The 13,733-nt window shown below is 45.9% G+C and overlaps 1 non-coding gene across 1 annotated transcript; it reads left to right on the top strand.

Annotated features, from left to right (window-relative positions):
* The first annotated feature begins 13,151 nt into the window (after positions 1–13,151).
* TRNAG-UCC (transfer RNA glycine (anticodon UCC)) lies at positions 13,152–13,224 on the top strand. Its single transcript has one exon. It is a non-coding gene; the product is annotated as a tRNA-Gly (tRNA).
* Positions 13,225–13,733: the final 509 nt, after the last annotated feature.

The following is a 13,733-nucleotide window of genomic DNA, read 5'->3' as shown; positions in this document are numbered from 1 at the left end:
ACTCAAGTCCAAAAACTGAACCCCAGTTGCAGATCAGGGGTCAAGAGCTTTTAAAGAGGAGGCACAAGAGGAGGGAGAGGACTGCATGCAGAAGAGCACAGTCAGCCCAGACAGTCGTCATGAAATTGGCCACGCAGCGGTCTGATCAGTGTCGTCTTGACTGTGTTAAGCATGGGCATGCGTGCTCAGTTGTGTCTGACTCTGCAACCCCATGGACTATGACCCTCCAGGCTCTTTTGTCCATGGAATTTTCCAGGCAAGAATACTGGAGCAGGTTGCCATTTCCTACTCCAGGGGATCTGCCCAACCCAGCGACTGAACCGGAGTCACCTGCAGATTCTTTACCACTGAGTCTCCTGGGAAGCCCATTTTAAGCACAGTTAGTCTACAATTCCAGGTTTGGTTTATTCCCATTTTCTTGAGACCAATACTTAGAGTTGTGCATGATAGAGCATCTCATGTCATGGCTACAGGCTGGTCAACATGTAGTTAACTTCTTCATGATGTTAAGTTTCATGAATGGGTTTCAGTAACTGAGAAACAATGGATATGTCTCAGGATATTATTTCTAGCCCCTGGAGGAGGAATTAAATGTCCTTAATTTTGTTTAATGGCAAAACTATTATTATTTTGTCTTGCTTGACTATTCTATTTTGCTTCTGCATTTTCTCACTTCTCTGATTAAATTTGTTCTTTGGCTGAAGTTTTTCTACACACAAGAGGCAAGGGGAGGACATGAAAGTGTGTGTCCCAGGAAGGCCCCATAGGATCCTGCTTGGTTACAGTTTCCCTGTAAGGATAGTTTTGGCGCAGTGGTAAAGAATCTGCCTGCCAATGCAGGAGATGGAAGGGACATGGGTTCAATCCAGGGGTCAGGAAAAGCTCCCAGAGTAGGAAATGGCAACCCACTCTAGTATTCTTGCCTGAAGAACCCCATGGACAGGGGAGCCTAGTGGGCCACAGTCCACAGGATTGCAAAGAGTCAGACACGACTGAGCACACACTTCAGCAAAAACTTCAGCAATAAGGACAGTTAGGTACAAATCAAGGCACAAACGCTTACATCCAGCCAGCAGGAGCAGAGGCATCAGCTCCTGTGTCCTGTGTGCCTGAGGCTGCTGTGTAGGCAAGACCATATCCCCTCTCCACCACGCGAATCAGTCAGTCGCTGGCAGGGACCCCTTTGACTGGCTGGTGAAACCTGTGGATGGGGCTTCCCTGGGAGCTCAGCTGGGAAAGAATCCATCTAAATGCAGGAAACCTTGGTTCGATTCCTGAGTTGGGAAGATTCCCAGGAGAAGGGATAGGTTACCCACTCCAGTATTCTTGGGCTTCTCTGGTGGCTCAGCTGGTAAAGAATCCGTCTGCAATGTGGGAGACCTGGCTTCAATCCCTGGGTTGCCTTCAAACCCAGCCTTGGAAAGAAGTTTTTAAATTTATAAAGTAAGACACATGAGGTTACAAAAGGAACCAATTATATTGAAAGATAGCTGTCAAAAAGATTTTAGCCCGTGATATATTTATATCTATTCTTTATTAATGCATTAACTAACAAAGTCTGGGTTGAGACTATAATTACAACCCTTTTGGATAAACACATGATATTCTGAGATGTCTGCTTTAACTGTTAGATGATACAAAATAGATCTGGAATGTCCACTGGTTTCAAGGCTGGAGGCACTGTTAATGCTACTGGCCTATGTTTCAGTTAGACAACATTTAGGTAAAACTGGGCTTCCCTGGTGTCTCAAACAGTAAAAAATCCACCTGCAATACAGAAGACCTGGGTCTGATCCCTGGGTGGGGAAGATCCCCTGGAGAAGGAAATGGCAACCCACTCCAGTGTTCTTGCCTGGAGAATCCCACGGACAGAGGAACCTGGTGGGCTACAGTCCACAGGGTCGCAAAGAATCGAACATGGCTGAGTGACTGACACACAAAGTAAAACCAGAAGGTCTCAGATCAGTGTCACTGACCCCCTGAATTTGTAGTTCTGTGGATTCCAGCAGATTCCATGCCCTGATGTAGGAATGCTACTTTCCCCATCACAGGGACAGGTTGGTGACCCAAACTGGTCCTGTCCCTGTGGACTTTTTCAGGGAGGTGACTTTTTCAGGGATGTGAGTTTTTTAGGGTTGAATAGTTAACCCAAACCAGAGCAATCAGCATCCTCTCTCTTTCCTGGCAAAATTCTCAAGGAGGATCCACAAAGTACACAGAGGATATTGTGGGCATATAGGAAATTTGCGGATGACTCAGGGAACTCAAACAGGGGCTCTGTAACAACCTAGAGGGTTGGGAAAGATTGTGGGGTGGAAGGAAGGTTCAAGAGGGAGGGAGGGGACATATGTACATCTATGGCTAAGGAGCTTCCCTGATGGCTCAGCAGGTAAAGAATCCCCTTGCAGTGCCAAGAGACACAGGAGATGCAGGTTCGATCCCTTGGTCAGGAAGATCCCCTGGAGGAGGAAATGGCAACCCACTCTAGTATTCTTGCCTGGAGAATCCCATGGATGGTGGAGCCTTATGGGCTACCATCTGTGGAATCACAAAGAGTCAGACACAACTGAGAGACTAAGAACAGCACAAGGGAGCCCCCTTTCTCTGCCTGGCTGTCTCCAAGCTGGGACATCACTCCACTGCCTTCATGCTCAGATGAGGACCAGGTCCATACCCTCGGCTCTCCTGAGCCTCCAGCTTGCCGACTGCAGACCTCAGCACTCCTCAGCCTCCATAATCACACAAGCCAATTCCTCATAATTCGTGTGTGCTCAGTCACTTCAGTTGTGTCTGACTCTTTGCGACCCCGTGGACTGTAGCCCACCAAGCTCCTCTGTCCATGGGATTCTCCAGGAAGAATACTGGAGTGCTTAACTATTCCCTTCTCCAGGGGATGTTCCCCACTCATGGACCGAACCCAGGTACCCTGCATTGCAGGCAGATTCTTTACCCACTGAGACACCTAGGAAGCCCATTCCTTATAATAAATCTCTATATAATTCCATTGATTCTGTTTCTCTGGAGAACCCTGACCAATACACCATCTAGGCCTATAGTCCACTCTACAAACGTTGTGTTTGTGTGAGATGTGATGTACAAAGACACAAACAGCCTATAGTTTCCACTTCCTGAGACAGAGGCCTATCCTTTATAATAGCATAACCCCAGGGCAGTGTGATTTTTTTAATAGACTCGAATAACTGAACTTGGGGCTTCCCTGGTTGTGTGTGTTTAATCACTCGGTCGTGTCCAACTCTTTGCGACCCCATGGATTGAGGCCCACCAGGCTCTTCTATCCATGGGGACTCTCCAGGCAACCCAGGATTGGATTGCCAAGCCCTCCTCCAGGGGATCTTCCCAACCCAGGGACTGAACTCAGGTCTCCTGCATTGCAAGTGGATTCTTTACCATCTGAGCCACCAGGGAAGTCCCCAAACCTTCAAATGCCAAAACTCCTTCCCTGGTGGCTCAGTGATAAAGAATCCACCTTACCAATGCTGGAAACATGGGTTCGATTTCTAGTCTGGGAAGATCCCACATGTCTCAGAGCAACTGAGACCCCGTGCCACAACTACTGAGCCCACACTCTGGAGATGGCAGAACGCAGGTAGTGAAGCCCGACCTCCCTGGAGCCTGTGCTCTGCAACAACAGAAGGGACTGCAATGAGAAGCTCGCACATGTCAACTAGAGAGCAGCCCTCCTATCTGCTACTAGAGAAAAACCCACACAGCAATGAAGATCCAGCACAGCCAAAAATAAATCTAAATAAAGTTATTTAAAAAAAAAAAAAAAGAGTAACTGAGCTCCCCCTATGGCATGGACTAGTATAAGTTTACTATGTGGCAAATACTGACCCCACGGCGGAGAATAACATACCTAGTGCTTCTGGGGTTAAGTTGCAAGCCCTTTATACACAGTCCTGGAAAACAGTATTCAGTCAGAAGTACTGGAGGACAGCCTGATTCTAGACGCATCTCCACTTCTTTCATCACCTGGTTGCTGACTCTGTGGCTGGGTGTTTTGTCTGGAGAGTCAAGGCTGGTAGCCCAGGTGAGGGGAAAAAGAAGGCCCAGAGCAGGGGCCTCCAGCTGGAGTGCAGAGTCAGGGCTAAAGGCTCAGGGACCCTGAAGAGAAGGCCCAGGGACCGAGAGAGCCTGTGGGGGGTTTCCTGCTGAGGTCCTCGGATGGGCTCCTGTCGTCTGTGTTCCCAGCACAGCCCAAGGGTGGGAGCATGGCTGGGGCTGAAGGGCCAGGCACCAGGGTACTCGGCATCATCCAGTGCCCTTACCTGGAGCCAACTCAGGATCCAGCCCTCCTGTTCTGGTTGCCATGCCAACAGCAAAGATGCTGAGTCTACCTATTGGTAACAAGTCTACATTCAGAAGGCAAGGCATGGGCTCATCACCTGCTGTGTTTCTACAGCTCCTTGCAGCTCAGTTCAGTTCAGTCACTCAGTTGTGTCCGACTCTTTGCGACCCCATGAATCGCAGCATGCCAGGCCTCCCTGTCCACCACCAACTCCCGGAGTTCACTCAGACTCACGTCCATCGAGTCAGTGATGCCATCCAGCCATCTCATCCTCTGTCGGCCCCTTCTCCTCCTGCCCCCAATCCCTCCCAGCATCAGAGTCTTTTCCAATGAGTCAACTCTTCGCATGAGGTGGCCAAAGTACTGGAGTTTCAGCTTTAGCATCATTCCTTCCAAAGAAATCCCAGGGCTGATCTCCTTCAGAATGGACTGGTTGGGTCTCCTTGCAGTCCAAGGGACTCTCAAGAGTCTTCTCCAACACCACAGTTCAAAAGCATCAATTCTTCGGCACTCCGCCTTCTTCACAGTCCAACTCTCACATCCATACATGACCACTGGAAAAACCATAGCCTTGACTAGACGGACCTTTGTTGGCAAAGTAATGTCTCTGCTTTTCAATATGCTATCTAGGTTGCACCTTGCAGCTCAGTGGTCCCATTTTTGACCACACAGATCTGTGCCCTCAAATGTGACCACTCCCGGGAGCATTTCGGTGTGGGTTTGCCTCCGCTCAAAATGTAACACCAAAAAATTAAAATAAAATCAACCCTTGATAAATTAGGAGTCTGACATTAACAGATACAAACTATACTATATTACATATAAAATAGAAAAACAACAATGTTTTGCTGTATAAAACTGGGAAGTATATTCAATATCCTGTAATAAACTATAATGGAAAAGAATATAAAAAAGAATACATATATATATATATAAACATATGTGTGTGAACGTATAACTGAATCATTTTGCTATATGCCAGAAACTAACACAACATTGTAAGTCAACTATAATAAAAAGTAAAATCTAATATTATAAACTCTGACTCAGTCGCTCAAGACTGCATTTTCATTTTGTGAGTGAAAAATAAGTTGCCACATGTTTCAGGAACATTAAAACAGGAAAGTCCTAATTTAAGGATATATGCTAAATGACAGTCTTAAAAAAAAACAACTCACTACAGTTTTCTGTTAATACCCAGGACAAGCTTCTAGTCATATTAGACTTTGGAGAAGGTTGGGCTCAGGATAGTGTTCAGAAAGAAGACAGCCTCTAGGCCAAGCACACTCTTCTCAATATCAGTCCTCATTATTTCAAGAAAGATGTGACCCTGTGGTGGTTCCTTATGTCACACTGTCAAATCTGTCCTCATAGCTAGATCTCTGAGCTTTTGCTCCCAATTACCCCCACCCTTGAATGGTTGATATTTAGGCGTGGGCTGCCCATCTACAGGTGTTGCAGTCCTTGGACAGCAAGGAGATTGAATGAGTCAACCCTAAAGGAAATCAGTCCTGAATATTCATTGGAGAGACTGATGCTGAAGCTGAAGCTCCAATACTCTGGCCACCTGATGTGAAGAACCGACTCACTGGAAAAGACCCTGATGTTGGGAAACACTGAGGGCAGGAGGAGAAGGGGGTGACAGAGGATGAGATGGTGGGATGGCATCACCGACTCAATGGACATGAGTTTGAGCAAGCTCTGGGAGTTGGTGATGGACAGGAAGCCTGGCGTGGTGCAGTCCATGGGGTCACAAAGAATCGGACACGACTGAGCAACTGAACAACAACAGCCCACCTACAGTTGTAGCATGACTTAAATCTACACATCTGTCAGTCAGCTGCAGCCACAGCCAAACAGATAATAAAGCCTAGGGATCCCAGGAGAAAGGTTTCTCAATGGGTTCACTATTCCTGTTTCTCTGGTAGCTTCTGGGAAAAGATCTCAGGCTGAAACTGCATGTTTTGGGCAACTTCACACAAATGAAATAATTCGATCAAAATTAGAAATATTCAAATGACTTCTGGAAAACTCGTCTGCCTGCTCTCCAATTAAAGCACAGCAGAAGAGAGTTTCCTAGTCATCTTTCCTCTTTTCATCCTGAGGGTGGGACACGCGTGCCAGACTCCCTGGAGCTTCAAGTCTGGAAAGGAAAGCCACCCAGAGCCAAGTGTTGGGGGCCCAACCCCAGGCGCAGAGCTGTTTTCTCCACCGGCACCTCACCGTGGGCCCAAACCCAGCCTCGGCTGTTTTTAGTCCCTGGTCGTGCTTCTGATTCCAAAGAAACAGCTATTTTGTTTGGCTCTCGTTGCATTACTCATGCGGTGCAACATGTCTGTGTGGCCACGTGGCCAAGAAAGTGAAATCGAAGAGATTAAAAACAGAGCTGTCTAGAGAACAGGTGTCGAGCATTATCTAATAGCAAACTAAATATAAAAAGAGAGACTCATTAGAGTTCTGGCATCTCTCCTTCTGTCATCCTCACAGCTCTTTAACTCTTAAAACGGCTACTCGGACTGAAAACCAGAGTTCATGGGAAAGGGGAGACAGTGATGCCATATTCCTGTAATAAGGGTGTGTGTGTGTGTGTGATGGAAGGGATAGGGTGAGAGAGGGGCTGGTATTGCCTAGCAATGCCAAACCGTGAGAAACAGTGATAAAGTTGCTGGTTCTGCTGAGACAAACCCAGTCTTCTAGAATCTTACTCCTCAAAGGTTGGTTCTCAGAGAAGCCACAGTAGCATACCCCCAGAACTAGTTAGAAACACAGTCTAGTGAGATCCTAGAATTACTGAATCAGAGCCTGTATTTCCAATAACTGATTGCCATTAAAGTTTCAGAAGCACTATTCCAGGAATTGAGGTGTGATGGGGAGCCGTGGGGAGGTTAAGGCAGAAGGAGGTGTTGCCTGGGACCTCCCTGGCCGCCCAGTGGTTAAGACTCTGCCCTACTGTACAGAGGATGCCGGTTTGATCCCCAGTCAGGGAACTAAGATCCCATGTGCCTTGGGGCAACTAAGCCTGTGCAACTAAGGAAGCTCACACGCAGGAACAAAGAGCCCTCACACCACGAGGAAGACCAAGCACAGCCAAATAGCGACTATCATATGACATCCCTTACACCTGGAATCCAAAAAGAAATGGCACGAATGAACTTGCAAAGCAGAAAGAGATTCACAGGCTTAGAACACGAACTCATGGTTGAGGGGGAGACAGGGGCGGTGGGGAGGGATGGTTAAGGACTTTGGGAAGGTCGCGTACACACTGTTATATTTAAAATGGATGACCAACAAAGACCGATTGTGTAAAACAGGGAACTCTGCTCAATGCTCTGTGCCAGTCCGGATGGGAGGGGTTTTAGGGGAGAATGGATACATGTATATGTACAGCTGAGTCCCTTCACTGTCCACCTGAAACCATCACAACATGGTTAACCCCAATACAAAATGCTTTTGGTATTTAAATAAATTAAAAGAAAAAAAATAAGTTAATTAATTAAAATTACATTTAAAATAAATAGAAGGAGGTATGGCAGGTGTGCCCCTTGATGGGGCAGTTTCAAGTGGGAGACTGGAGGCCGCCTGGTGCAGGGATTGGCACACTTTTCTGTAAGGTCCAGACAGTAAACATATAGGCTTTGCAGTTCACGTCACCTCTGTCACAACTAGTCCCCTAGATCCACGTAGTACTGAAGCCATAGCCATCATGTAAACAAATGGGTGTGGCTGTGTCCAGTGAAACTTTACTTACAGTAGGCTCTGAGCCCAGTTTGGCTTATGGGCAGTAGTTTGCTGAGACTTGGTCTAAGGGAACAAGTTTGTCTTCATACAGTGTGGATTATTCTAGATCAGCTGTGGGTTTGATTGCGTCTGATGCCAAAACTTTGGGTCTCACTAATTTCTGAACCCATCCATCTCTGTCAGTGGGGCAGAATACTTTATTTTTTTGGAGGGTAATTGCTTCACAGTGTTGGGTTAGTTTTTGCTGTACAACATCATGAATCCACTATAAATATGATATGTCCCCTCCCTCTTGAGCCTCCCTCCCACCGGAGGCAGAATACTTTAAATCAGAACTTTGGGGAGGGGAAAAAAAAGAAGGACCTGTGATCTAATCATGTTCCTCAAGTAGGCTCCTTATTCTGAATACTGCAAACTCAGGTCACAGCACAGGTTACTTGGAACACACATTCTCTTCTGAGATGAGCCTCATTTTGTAGGAGAACCAGAGAAGGAAGAAGTTGGCCACCTAGGATGAATCTTGCCCAGCTCACCGGAGATTGAGAGCATTTTTGTTCACCTGTAAACTACAGAGCTAGGGTTGACGTCCTCTCCTAACTTTGGCATTTTGTGGCCAGTCCCCTCGGCTGCCCACAATAACCAGCTCAGAATATCCACCAACCCAGGCCTCACACTGATGCTTCTTTCTCAGGGCAACATGGGGCATTGGGATCACAGAGAGTTGTGGAGGAGGGAAAGAATCACCAAAAAAGGTTGCCAGCCAGAGGCCCCATAGTGCTGCCCTAGCAGGAACCACTGCCTGAATTTCACAGCATAGACTAGCTGGGTACATGCAAAGTGAAGTTGCTCAGTCGTGTCCGACTCTTTGCGACCCCATGGACTGTAGCCTACCAGACTTCTCAGTTCATGGGATTTTCCAGGCAAGACTACTGGAACGGGTTGCCATTCCCTTCTCCAGGGGATCTTCCCGACCCAGGGATTGAACCCGCGTCTCCTGTGTTGCAGGCAGACGCTTTACCCTCTGAGCCACCAGGGAAGCATAGGTACATGCAAAGGGGCATATAAAAACTTCTGGGCCCCAGTTAGCTTCCATGACCTCAAAGCAACGCTGGGTAAAAATTCCATTATCTTGGTTTGGGTTCCCCCAGGAGCAGACCCTGAGACTGAGATTCTAGTCTGGGTAGTTTCTTTGGAAGGTGATCCCAGAAAATTCTGGTAGGAGAGTGGGGGCATGAGACAGAAAACGGAAGGAAGCTGCTAAATTATGTGCTACAAGTCAGTGGCAACTGCAGGCAAGTGTAGCTTGATCTTGCCCCCCAGGATCCTAGGGGAGCCCTGGCAGTTAATGTAGACCCACCTCACAGTTATCTGCCAGAGAAGCAAGGGAGCTAGTGTATTTTATTTTTTCATTTATTTATCTGTTTTTGGCTGTTCTGGGTCTTCGTTGCTGCACGGGCTCTTTCTCTAGTTAGGGTGAGGAGGGGCTCCTTTCTAGTTGTGGTGTGCAAGATTCTCACTACGGGAGCTTCTCATTGTGGAACACGGGCTCTAGAGCACAGGCTCAGTAGTTGTGGTGCATGGGCTTAGCTGCTCTTCGGCATGTAAGATCTTCCCCGATCAGGGATAGAACCCATTTCTCCTGCATTGGCAGGTGGATTCTGGACCGCTGAGCCACCAGGAAAGCCCCGGAGCCAGAGTATTGATACACCGACCCCTTCAGGCACTGGGGGAAGGCTGCTCTTGGATGTGAAGAGGAGAGGAACATTAATTCCCGGAATATCTTTCCAGCCTGCCCCGTGTGTAAGCAGAGCAGGCCCTAGTGGCTGGAGGAAGCCCTCAGGCAGAGTCACAGGTGCTGGCCAGATGGAAACCAGGCTGGAGCTTCCGAGAAATGGTGAGCACGGAGAAGCGATTTTCAGGGCACCAGCAACATCTGGTCAACAGAGACCTTACTCTCCTCCGAACACATAACTGAGCACTGAGACTCACAGCAAAAGGTATTTAAAGATAGGGAGGGAATCTGTGTCATTGTGGGCTGCATTCAGTTCCAAGTAACTGGAAACATGACTCAGAAGTGATTTAAATATATATAAAGGTTTTATCTTCTCATAGAACAAGAAATTCAGAGGCTTCTCTGGGGGCTCAAATGGTAAAGAATCCTCCTGCAATGCAGAAGACTTGGTTTTGATTCCTGCGTCAGGAAGATCCCCTGGAGGAGAGCATGGCAGCCCACTCCAGTATTCTTGCCAGGAGAATCCCCTGGACAGAGGAGCCTGGCAGGCTACAGTCCATGGAGTTGCAAAGAGTCAGACATGACTGAGTGACTAACTTTGGCTTGTTTCACTTGCAAGCCAATCATATCTAACCTGATAGCTTCCACAGTGCCATCAGCTGTCTTAATTGTGTGGCTTGGACCCTCATGTTGGTTGATTAACGGCAGTAAGACATCTGCTCCAGCCTCAGCCCCCTGCGCATGGTCTTGGAAGAATCAGGGGAAGGGCAAAGGCTTCCACCTGAATGAATTCCATTTAAAATAGCTTTCCCAGAAGTCCTATTCATCTCATTGATCAGAACTTTCTTACCTGTAAAGAAGACTGGGAGATGGAGCTACTGCCCTAAACAAAATTGGTGTTCTGTTGATAAAAATGTAGAGGACAGATGCTGGCTAGAAAACTAATGGTTTCTGCCACAAAATGTTGCCTCCAATGATGCTGACATATTAACAATGTAAGCAAAAAATTTATGTGTATATAGCCAGCCATAGCCTAGAAAACATTTTACTACATACAGAAGTTTTGGACTGAGGATAAAGAGAAGGAAAGCTAATTAAGCAGGACAAAACTTCAGGGCAGACTCCTAACTCAGCAGGATCTGTCATTGCAGATGCCACATGATCTGTTGGTCATTCAAATGAATGGCTTATTCTGTAAGTGTGACCCAGGATTTGAATGAAGGTGCCCAGTTTCTGTGAAATGGGGTGTGAGGAACCCAAGTTGATGAGTCAGAGTAAGCATGACATTTCTCTCATGGTATGGACCTTTTTCTTAAGTCAACAGTTGTGACTCCTATTTAAACAGATGAGCCTCACCTGTTTTTCTCCTCTTCCTCCTCTAACTCTATAAAAATGACAGCAGAGGAAATTTTTTATTGTAAGACCACAAGGATGAAAATAGCAGTGCAGGAGCCCAGGTAGATTACCAAGTAGATAGAGAGGTGGTAAGTGACCAGTAGAACTAAAGAAATCTCAGCGGAAGAAAGAGAGAAGTAAGCCAGTCCCCATCCCACGGAACTGTGGAAAAGCCCAGGAAATGAAGATACCAAGTACACAGGAAGTAAGAGCAGGTCTCAAGGCTGAAAGAGAAGGACTGTTTAAAAGTGTACACAAGATAACTGAATCTTCGTTTTTTTCCCATCCTTGCCTCCTAGACCTGAGGTGGGAAGTTTGTTCTCTAAAGAAACTGAACCAAAGAGAGTCTCAACTGAGGGAACTAAGTTGGGAAGGAACCAAGAGCGAAATGGAGAAATGGGGTTGAAAAATATGGAACCAATCAGAAGACTATTTACAAAGTGGTGGAATTCTTGTACACTTCTCCTACTCATTCTCAAAACCCTGGAAGGCAGTTAAACTTTGCTCTTGAGATTCTGAAGAAAGAGCCCCAGAATTAAGACCTCCAGAGATGGATGTTTTGAGATTCCCAATTAAAGAGGCTGCCCTAGTATCCTCTGACTCTACAGCGAAACTGCCCATCATAGAGTCCCTCCCCACACAGATGACCTCCACTCAACTCTTCATTTCATCAGTCAGATATGAAGAGAAAGCTGAGTATTGCCTGGGGTTTGAGAAACAGTCTCAACATCAAAGACAAATACCAAAACAAACAAACTAGATATAAAGAAACCCTGAGTTCTAGAGATACTATTAGAAACAGAAAAAGGTATTTAAACACACACACACACACACACACACACGCACACACAAATACTTCAACAGGAGAAGAAGAACATTCCTGAGAAAGATAAGATTTTTAACTCATGACACAAGCACAAGACACTTTGTAAACAATCAGAGAATAGAAGCGCTCTCAGAAAATGTTTTTGTGGAAACACACATAACACAGAATTTACCATCTTAACCATTTCTAAGTGTACTGTTCAGTGGCATCAAGTCAGATTGTTGGACAACTACTACCACCATCCATCTATGTCTAGAACTCTTTTTGTTTAGCAAAACTGAAGTATCTGCAGCATTATTTACTGTTCCCATTAAACAATAATTCTCCATTCTGTCCCCGGTCCTCAGCAACTACCATTCTACTTTCTGTCTCTATAAATTTGACTACTCTGGTTCTCTCCTAGAAGTGGAATCATATAGCATTTGCCTTTTGGCAACTGGTTACTTTCACTTGGTATCATGTTCTCAAGGCTCAGCCATGTTGTGGCATGGGTCAGAATTTCCTTCCTTTTTAAGGCTGAGTAATATTCCACTGTATGCCTATACTGCTACTGCTGCTAAGTCGCTTCAGTCGTGTCCGACTCTGTGCGACCCCATAGACAGCGGCCCACCAGGCTCCCCCATCCCTGGGATTCTCCAGGCAAGAACACTGGAGTGGGTTGCCATTTCCTTCTCCAATGCATGAAAGTGAAAAGTGAAAGTGAAGTCGCTCAGTCGTGTCCGACTCTTAGCGACCCCATGGACTGCAGCCTACCAGGCTCCTCCATCCATGGGATTTTCCAGGCAAGAGTACTGGAGTGGGGTGCCACTGCCTTCTCCGATGCCTATACTACCACTTGCTTATTCATGTATCCATCAGTGAACCCTTGGGTTGCTTTCAGCAATTGGTTATTGTGAATAAGGCTGCTGTGAACATGGACACACAAATACTTAACAAGACCTTGCTTCAGTTATTTTGAGTATATACTAGAAGTTAAATTTCTGGAACATAGGGTAATTGTTTTTTTGAGTAACTTCCATTCTGTTTTCTTGGAAATTTTTTAATGTAATAGAAAGTTTTTAAAATACTCTCAAAATAAAGGTGGAAAACAACATCAAGAAACTCTCTCAGAGAGTAGTACAAGAAGACTACAAATATAAAATATTGGGACTTCCCTGGTGGTTCAGTGGCTAAGACTCTGTTCTTCCAATGCAGGGGGCCCAGGTTGGATCCCTGGTCAGGGAACTAGATCCCACAGGGCACAACTAAGACCAGGCACAGCCAAATAAATAAACAAACAAACATTTTTATTTAAAAAAAGAGAAAACATAGAGGATCAATCAAGGAGGTCTAAAATCCTACCAAGAACAGTTCCAGAAAGAAGGAATAGAGAAAATAAAGAGGAAAAATATTATTTTAAAAAGTGCATTTTACTAAGTGACAGAAACCAATCTGAAAAGGCTGCATAGTATACAATTCCAAATATATGACATTCTGGAAAAGGCAAAACTATGAAGACAGTAAAATGTTCAGTGGTTGCCATAGGTTGGGAAAGAGAGGGATTAATAGGTGAAACACAAAGAACTTTCAGGGCAGTGAAAATACTCTTTATGAGACCATCGTGGTGGATACATGTCATTATACATTTGTCCGACACACAGAATTTCAACACCAAGAGTGAGCTTTAAAGTCAGCTTTAAACTTCAGAAGACAATGATGTAGGTTCATCACCTGTAATAAATGTACCATTCTGG

Source organism: Bos taurus, chromosome 1 (assembly GCF_002263795.3).
Source record: "Bos taurus isolate L1 Dominette 01449 registration number 42190680 breed Hereford chromosome 1, ARS-UCD2.0, whole genome shotgun sequence".
Lineage (NCBI taxonomy): Eukaryota > Metazoa > Chordata > Mammalia > Artiodactyla > Bovidae > Bos > Bos taurus.
The sequence above is the reverse complement of the archived record's forward strand: the minus strand, read 5'-3'. Positions and strand labels throughout refer to the sequence as shown.